The sequence below is a fragment of the Helianthus annuus genome, chromosome 17, assembly GCF_002127325.2.
Source record: "Helianthus annuus cultivar XRQ/B chromosome 17, HanXRQr2.0-SUNRISE, whole genome shotgun sequence".
Classification (NCBI taxonomy): domain Eukaryota; kingdom Viridiplantae; phylum Streptophyta; class Magnoliopsida; order Asterales; family Asteraceae; genus Helianthus; species Helianthus annuus.
In genome coordinates this window covers 163,633,627-163,642,322 of record NC_035449.2, presented here as the reverse complement: position 1 = coordinate 163,642,322, position 8,696 = coordinate 163,633,627, and the positions used below count along the sequence as shown (strand labels likewise).

The 8,696-nt window shown below is 40.1% G+C and overlaps 1 long non-coding RNA gene across 1 annotated transcript; it reads left to right on the top strand.

Moving 5' to 3' along the window:
• Window positions 1–440: 440 nt before the first annotated feature.
• LOC110926550 lies at window positions 441–8,480 on the top strand. Its single transcript, XR_004885778.1, has 4 exons — window positions 441–571; window positions 1,053–1,118; window positions 7,641–7,706; window positions 8,338–8,480. It is a non-coding gene; the product is annotated as an uncharacterized LOC110926550 (long non-coding RNA).
• The last annotated feature ends 216 nt before the right edge of the window (window positions 8,481–8,696 follow it).

The following is an 8,696-nucleotide window of genomic DNA, read 5'->3' as shown; positions in this document are numbered from 1 at the left end:
GTGTTCGTGTTGAGTTCTGAAACAAATCGGACCTTTTAACTTCTAATGTTCGTTCGTATAATCTTCAATGACAGCCAGCCCTGCAGTGTCGAGTTCTGAAATTACGATAGCCCTTTCAGTTTCCAATTCAACGTGTGTGGTGTTTTTTTTAATCATATTAGTATTGGGTTGGCCCAATAAACCTTATGTATTTGTGTAACACCCCGAAAATATTAATGTTACATTTTAAACTAAATACTAGTAGTAAGTTAAGATAAAAGACTAGGAAAGATAACCTAGTTAGTAGAAATCTTAACATAATATGACAAAGTATAATTAAAAACCCTTGTTCTATAACCCATGTATAATTGAGGGACCAAACTTGCCAATTCTGGAACTTAATCTATTATTAGTAAAAATAACACACCAAACACACACCTAAGTGTGTGTTTGATCGATCAGAACGCAGGCAACAAAGGGGATTTCCCCTCAAACCCTAATGTTCACAAAATCCATCAATTGAAGGTTCAAATCGAGTCCAAATTGAAATCTGAATATAGATTTGTGATCACCTTGACTAAGGGATCGTAAGGTATGCAAAATTTCATGATTTGGTTCTACCTTAGATTTTAGATAAAATCATGAGGTTCAAATCTGAGCATGCATGATGTTTGTTTTAATTGAAATAGTGTATAAGGATGAACCCTAGTAGATTTCTTGTTGAAATTTGGTTTAATTCTTGTAAAGTTCATGATCACCATTAGAGGTGATATGTGGGTTTTTGTAGAAAAGTATGAGACATTAGGATATTGATGTGTCCTAGAGTAATTCAAGCTTTATGAACAAGATTCAGAAATTATTGATGTAAAAATTTAGCGAAATTGCTTAAATTGATGTTTGCCATGGCTAAATCATGAATGTTAAACTTAGTTACAAATTGTAAGAAATTATGCACACAAGATGCTTGATAAAATGCCTAAAAGACATTGATCGACACAAATGTGGTGTGGGTAAGGTAACAAGCTTAATCATGAGCCGAATGGTTCTAATGATAATTGGCTTGTATGTTTTAGGCAACACGAGTGAGGCGTCGGGAAGTCAAGCCGGTGCGGACGCTCGCCAAAAGGGAAAGCTCTAAGGTACGTAGTTAACGCTACTATAATATTGATAATTTAGTTTTCATATTAATGGGTTGCTAGTTTGAACAAATTAGAATCATGTTGGTTTGGTTGTCTAAAATGAGGGACTTCATAATGGCAACCCCAAACGAGTTAAAAATGATGGGTACAAACCGGGTAACGGAAGTACCTCATCCGTAGACCATAAACCCGTGTGTTGGGTAATGGGAAGAATATTAGTATCACGCAAACCGGTAATGGCAGCGTGTGTGTTGAAACAAGGGATCCAAAACGGGTCGTGCTTGTTGCAAAGGAATACCCCGTGCTGCGCTTTGATGACCGAAAAGTGCAGGAATTGGTATAAACGGGTCAAAACAGCAAACAGGAAGAATATGCAGAAGCCACCGTAAATTACGGTACCACCGTAATTTACGGTGGAGGGTAAGTCATTACGGCAATTCTCTACTGACTTACGGTGAAACCATAAACGCCCAGCGCCCACCGTAAATTACGGTGACCACCGTAATTTACGGTGGAGCCCTGCCAAAATTGTTTGGTTTTGCAAAACTGTGTATATCGAATTCGTTTTAAGCACACACTTATTTATGTGAAATTTGAAGGATCCTAACATTATTGTTTTGTTAAATTTCCAACTTTCAAGTAAGTCAATCAAGCAGATGGTGATCAACACAAGACTTATGAACCGAACACACTCAAGAAGATGATCTTCACTTTTGTCTTAGAAGTTCATTTGTGATAATTTTGTAATGAAAGAATTACCTATGTGTCCTTTAAGTTTAGTGGTAGTTTTCAAACACTTATGTACTAAATGTTTTAAATGACTATGATCTTTCTTATCTAGTCGGTTTAAATATTGGGCATTTTAATTAGAGTGTTACAAGTTGGTATTCAGAGCTAAGGTTAAAGAGAATTGTGTTCGGTTCAAGGCTTGATCAACATCCGGTAAGAATTTATTTAAAGCAAATTAAATTTAAAAAGATTAAAAAGGGTAATGATTTATTGTGTATGGGAGGAGTATAGTGATATACTCGAACCCGGGAAGTACACTTAGTATAAATGATAAGGCAAAGTTACATACTTGGCCGAATAATGAGTACGAAGTCTCATGTAAAGGCGTGAGAGCGATTGAACAAGATTATTTATTGAATCATTTTAACATTTCAGTAAGAAGATGTCGGGAGGTGCTAGTGACAATGTTTTATCCCTCACTAGCGACGAGTTGAAAGAGAAGATTGCCGAGGAAGTTGGAAGGGCCATCGAAGTTAGTCTACCAAGATTTGTGGAAAGAATGCAAAACACCTTACTTTCCACTATGGAGGAAAGAATTGGTGAATTAAGAGAAGACTTTACCAGTGATAGAGGCAAGGCTAAGGAAAAGAAAGGTTGTTCTTACAACAAGTTTATGGCGTGCAAGCCCCCGATTTTCAATGGAGAGGTAGATCCAATTGCTTGTCAAAGGTGGATAAGCGATATTGAAGGTGTTTTCGAACGCACGCATTGTGATGAAAGTGACTTCGTGGCGTATGGAACTGGCCAACTTAGAGGCCAAGCCAAGGATTGGTGGGACAACCTCAGAAACGAAAGGGGTGTTGAAACAATAAGGGCAATGGCTTGGGAAGATTTCAAAGTACCATTCCTCAAACATCATAGCCCCAAGGCAGTGATAAATAAGATAAAGGAGGAATTTATGCAATTGAGGCAAAAGGGTGAAACCGTTGATAAAATTACGGGGATGTTCATGGATAAACTCAAGTTTTGTGATGACTTGGTCAAAACTGAAGAACAGAAAATTTATTATTATCACACCATGCTTAGGGCTGAATATAGGGAGTTCATGACTCCCTCACATTATGAAAGCCTCACCGATATAATCAATGCGGCGCGGGAACGCGAGATTGAACTAAAAAGGCAAGTTGAAAGAGGTGAGAGGAGGGCCTTGGATGAAAACCCGAGTCCCACAAAGAAGCCAAAGGTAGCTGAATCTTCGAAGAAAGGGAGTGCAAAAGGAGGATCTCCGAGTTGCAAAACATGTGGACGCACTCATAAAGGTGAATGCTACTTCAAGAACAAACCTTGCGTGGCATGTGGCAAGATAGGGCATGGGGTTGCAAATTGCCCAGACAAAGTAACGGTGTGCTATAAATGTTACCAACCGGGTCATAAAAAGTCAGAATGTCCGGAATTGGGGGGAAAGAAAGAGAGTGTTGACTCTAGGGATGAGACCCCAAAAGCTAAGGCAAGGTCGTTCCAAATCACTGCTGCTGAAGAAAAAATGGAACCTGACGTGGTTACAGGTATATTTACTATAAATTCGATCCTTGCACGTGTTTTATTTGATACAGGTGCGAATAAGTCTTTTGTTTCACATAGATTTATTCAAAACCCCGTGTTTACATTAACGAAATTACCTATGCCAATGGAAGTAGAAGTAGGTAATAACAAAAGTTTTCTTGTTTGTGATGTATGTCGGGAATGCAAATTGAATATCGATGGCGAGGAATACTCCATTGATTTAATACCCATGTCCATGGGTGAATTTCAAGTGGTCGTCGGAATGGATTGGCTATCCCGCTACCATGCTAAGGTGATATGCTTACGTAAGGAGATACACCTAACGTCTCCGAGCGAAAGGCGTGTCATCATCTATGGGGAGAGGGCTTATAATCCTATGATATGCTCGATGATAGAAGCCCGCAAGTTTATACTACACGGGTGTAAGGCATATTTAACTTATATACGTGACGTCGAAAAAGAAATGCCAAGAATCGAAGACGTACCTGTGGTGCGTGAATTTAAAGATGTCTTTCCCGAAGATCTTCCGGGAATGCCACCAGAGCGTGAAATAGAGTTCGGGATTGAACTGACCCCGGGTGCTAAACCGGTTGCTAAGGCACCGTATAGATTGGCACCTTCGGAACTGCAAGAGTTAATGTCTCAGTTGCAAGATTTACTTGAGAAGGGATTCATCCGGCCTAGCGTGTCTCCTTGGGGAGCTCCCGTGCTATTTGTAAAGAAGAAGGACGGGAGCATGCGGATGTGTATTGATTACCGGGAGTTAAACAAACTCACGGTAAAGAATCGATACCCACTTCCGAGAATCGACGACTTATTCGATCAATTACAAGGCGCTAGCTGGTTTTCAAAAATCGATTTGAGATCGGGTTACCACCAACTAAGGGTAAAGGATAGCGATGTACCAAAAACGGCATTCCGAACACGATATGGACATTTCGAGTTTCTCGTAATGTCTTTCGGATTAACTAATGCGCCCGCGGCCTTCATGGATCTCATGAACCGGGTTTGCAAACCGATGCTCGATAGATCGGTGATTGTTTTTATAGACGACATCCTCGTTTATTCAAGAAAAGAGGCGGAGCACGCTAACCATTTACGGGAAGTATTGGAGGTATTAAGGCGGGAAAGATTATATGCTAAATTCTCAAAATGCGCCTTCTGGTTAAGAGAGGTGCAATTCCTAGGGCACGTCATAAGTGCCGAGGGAATATTGGTGGATCCGTCGAAGGTGGAAGCGGTGTCAAAATGGAGCCCTCCAAAGAATCCATCCGAAATTAGAAGTTTCTTGGGGTTGGCAGGTTACTATCAGAGATTCATTCAGGATTTCTCCAAAATCGCATTGCCATTGACCAAATTGACCCGCAAGAATGAGAAGTTCGTCTGGGGAAGCGATCAAGAAAAAGCATTTCAGACATTAAAGGAAAAATTAACCTGTGCACCGGTGTTGACTTTACCGGATGGTACGGAGGATATGGTAGTGTACTCGGATGCATCGCACCTAGGCCTTGGGTGCGTACTAATGCAAAGGGGAAGGGTGATCGCCTATGCCTCTAGGCAACTTAAGCCGCATGAAACAAAGTACCCAACTCATGATCTTGAGTTGGCAGCCGTGGTCTTTGCCTTGAAAATCTGGAGGCATTACTTGTATGGTGTGAAAAGTACTATTTTCACTGACCATAAGAGTTTGAAGTACTTTTTCGATCAAAAGGAGCTAAACATGAGGCAGAGACGCTGGTTAGAAGTGGTGAAAGACTACGACTGCGAGATCCATTACCACCCCGGAAAGGCTAATGTGGTGGCGGATGCCCTTAGCCGAAAGGACGAATGCGCTCCAATACGAGTACGATCTATGCAGTTGGTAGTAACTTCAGGTTTGCTCGAGCGTATCCGAGAAGCCCAAACCGAAGCGTTAAAGAAAGAAAATTGGAAGAAAGAACGTATAAAAGGGATGGTAAAAGACCTTACGGAAGGAAGTAATGGGATGAAATGCCGGAATGATCGGATTTGGGTCCCAAACACATGTGGTGTTAAGAGTCTTCTGCTTGACGAGGCTCATAAGTCTCGCTATTCGATCCATCCCGGGGCAACTAAGATGTATAGGGACTTGAAGCAAAACTATTGGTGGCCGGGGATGAAAAGGGATGTGGCTAAATACGTGGAGAAGTGTTTGACTTGTTTACAAGTCAAAGCGGAGCATCAAAAACCCTATGGCAAGTTGCAACCATTAGATATTCCGGTTTGGAAGTGGGAGCAAATTACAATGGACCTGCTAACCAAGCTGCCCAGAACTAGCCGTGGTTTCGATGCCATTTGGGTAGTTGTGGATAGACTAACCAAAAGTGCCCATTTCATCCCTATCCGAGAAACTTATACGTCAGAGAAGATGTCAGAAGTGTACACTAATGAGATAATAGCACGCCACGGAGTGCCGGTATCCATCGTGTCCGATAGGGATACCCGGTTCACTTCAAATTTTTGGTGCGATTTCCAAAAACAAATGGGAACTAAATTGTTTATTAGCACCGCGTACCATCCTCAAACGGATGGTCAAAGTGAAAGAACAATACAAAAATTGGGGGATATGTTACGGGCGTGCATAATTGACTTCGGGGGTAGTTGGGATATTCACCTACCGTTGGCTGAATTCTCATATAATAACAGTTACCACGCAAGCATCGGTATGGCTCCGTATGAAATGCTATATGGAAGGAAGTGTCGAACTCCGGTATGTTGGGGTGAGGTTGGCCCGCGTGAACTTGAACATAAAGATATAATCGGACTCACGAATCAAAAGATCGACATAGTCCGAGCTCACCTAAGGGCGGCTCAAAATCGACAGAAGGCGTATGCGGACAAACGGAGAAAACCGATTGAGTTCCAAGTTGGTGATAAGGTTATGTTGAAGGTATCACCGTGGAAAGGAATAATCCGGTTTAGAAAAAGGGGAAAGTTAAGCCCAAGGTTTATCGGGCCCTTCAGAATCATCGAGCGAGTCGGTAGGGTGGCTTACCGTCTTGAATTGCCCCCAGAGTTGAGTGGGATACATAGCACGTTCCATGTATCACATCTCCGGAAATGTCTAGCTGACGAAACCGCGTATATTCACTATGACGACATCGAGGTAGATAATAGTCTCAACTACGTGGTGAGACCAATTGCTATTCTAGACCGTAAGGTGAAAAGCTTAAGGAACAAGATGGTCTATCAAGTAAAGGTCAAATGGGAACACCGAAAAGGATCAGACACCACTTGGGAGTCTGAAGAGGAAATGAAACGACTATACCCTACACTTTTCGGTACGTATAAGAAACTTTTGTCATATACATAAACAGGTTTCGGGGACGAAACCCTCTTTAAGGGGGGTGGACTTGTAACACCCCGAAAATATTAATGTTACATTTTAAACTAAATACTAGTAGTAAGTTAAGATAAAAGACTAGGAAAGATAACCTAGTTAGTAGAAATCTTAACATAATATGACAAAGTATAATTAAAAACCCTTGTTCTATAACCCATGTATAATTGAGGGACCAAACTTGCCAATTCTGGAACTTAATCTATTATTAGTAAAAATAACACACCAAACACACACCTAAGTGTGTGTTTGATCGATCAGAACGCAGGCAACAAAGGGGATTTCCCCTCAAACCCTAATGTTCACAAAATCCATCAATTGAAGGTTCAAATCGAGTCCGAATTGAAATCTGAATATAGATTTGTGATCACCTTGACTAAGGGATCGTAAGGTATGCAAAATTTCATGATTTGGTTCTACCTTAGATTTTAGATAAAATCATGAGGTTCAAATCTGAGCATGCATGATGTTTGTTTTAATTGAAATAGTGTATAAGGATGAACCCTAGTAGATTTCTTGTTGAAATTTGGTTTAATTCTTGTAAAGTTCATGATCACCATTAGAGGTGATATGTGGGTTTTTGTAGAAAAGTATGAGACATTAGGATTTTGATGTGTCCTAGAGTAATTCAAGCTTTATGAACAAGATTCAGAAATTATTGATGTAAAAATTTAGCGAAATTGCTTAAATTGATGTTTGCCATGGCTAAATCATGAATGTTAAACTTAGTTACAAATTGTAAGAAATTATGCACACAAGATGCTTGATAAAATGCCTAAAAGACATTGATCGACACAAATGTGGTGTGGGTAAAGTAACAAGCTTAATCATGAGCCGAATGGTTCTAATGATAATTGGCTTGTATGTTTTAGGCAACACGAGTGAGGCGTCGGGAAGTCAAGCCGGTGCGGACGCTCGCCAAAAGGGAAAGCTCTAAGGTACGTAGTTAACGCTACTATAATATTGATAATTTAGTTTTCATATTAATGGGTTGCTAGTTTGAATAAATTAGAATCGTGTTGGTTTGGTTGTCTAAAATGAGGGACTTCATAATGGCAACCCCAAACGAGTTAAAAATGATGGGTACAAACCGGGTAACGGAAGTACCTCATCCGTAGACCATAAACCCGTGTGTTGGGTAATGGGAAGAATATTAGTATCACGCAAACCGGTAATGGGAGCGTGTGTGTTGAAACAAGGGATCCAAAACGGGTCGTGCTTGTTGCAAAGGAATACCCGTGCTGCGCTTTGATGACCGAAAAGTGCAGGAATTGGTATAAACGGGTCAAAACAGCAAACAGGAAGAATATGCAGAAGCCACCGTAAATTACGGTACCACCGTAATTTACGGTGGAGGGTAAGTCATTACGACAATTCTCTACTGACTTACGGTGAAACCATAAACGCCCAGCGCCCACCGTAAATTACGGTGACCACCGTAATTTACGGTGGAGCCCTGCCAAAATTGTTTGGTTTTGCAAAACTGTGTATATCGAATTCGTTTTAAGCACACACTTATTTATGTGAAATTTGAAGGATCCTAACATTATTGTTTTGTTAAATTTCCAGCTTTCAAGTAAGTCAATCAAGCGGATGGTGATCAACACAAGACTTATGAACCGAACACACTCAAGAAGATGATCTTCACTTTTGTCTTAGAAGTTCATTTGTGATAATTTTGTAATGAAAGAATTACCTATGTGTCCTTTAAGTTTAGTGGTAGTTTTCAAACACTTATGTACTAAATGTTTTAAATGACTATGATCTTTCTTATCTAGTCGGTTTAAATATTGGGCATTTTAATTAGAGTGTTACAATTTGGGCTAAATTATAAAACATAAAAAGGTATTTGATTATCGCCTCTATATTGGATTTGGTATGTATTTACAATTTTAAAAAAAACAACATATATATATATATATATATAT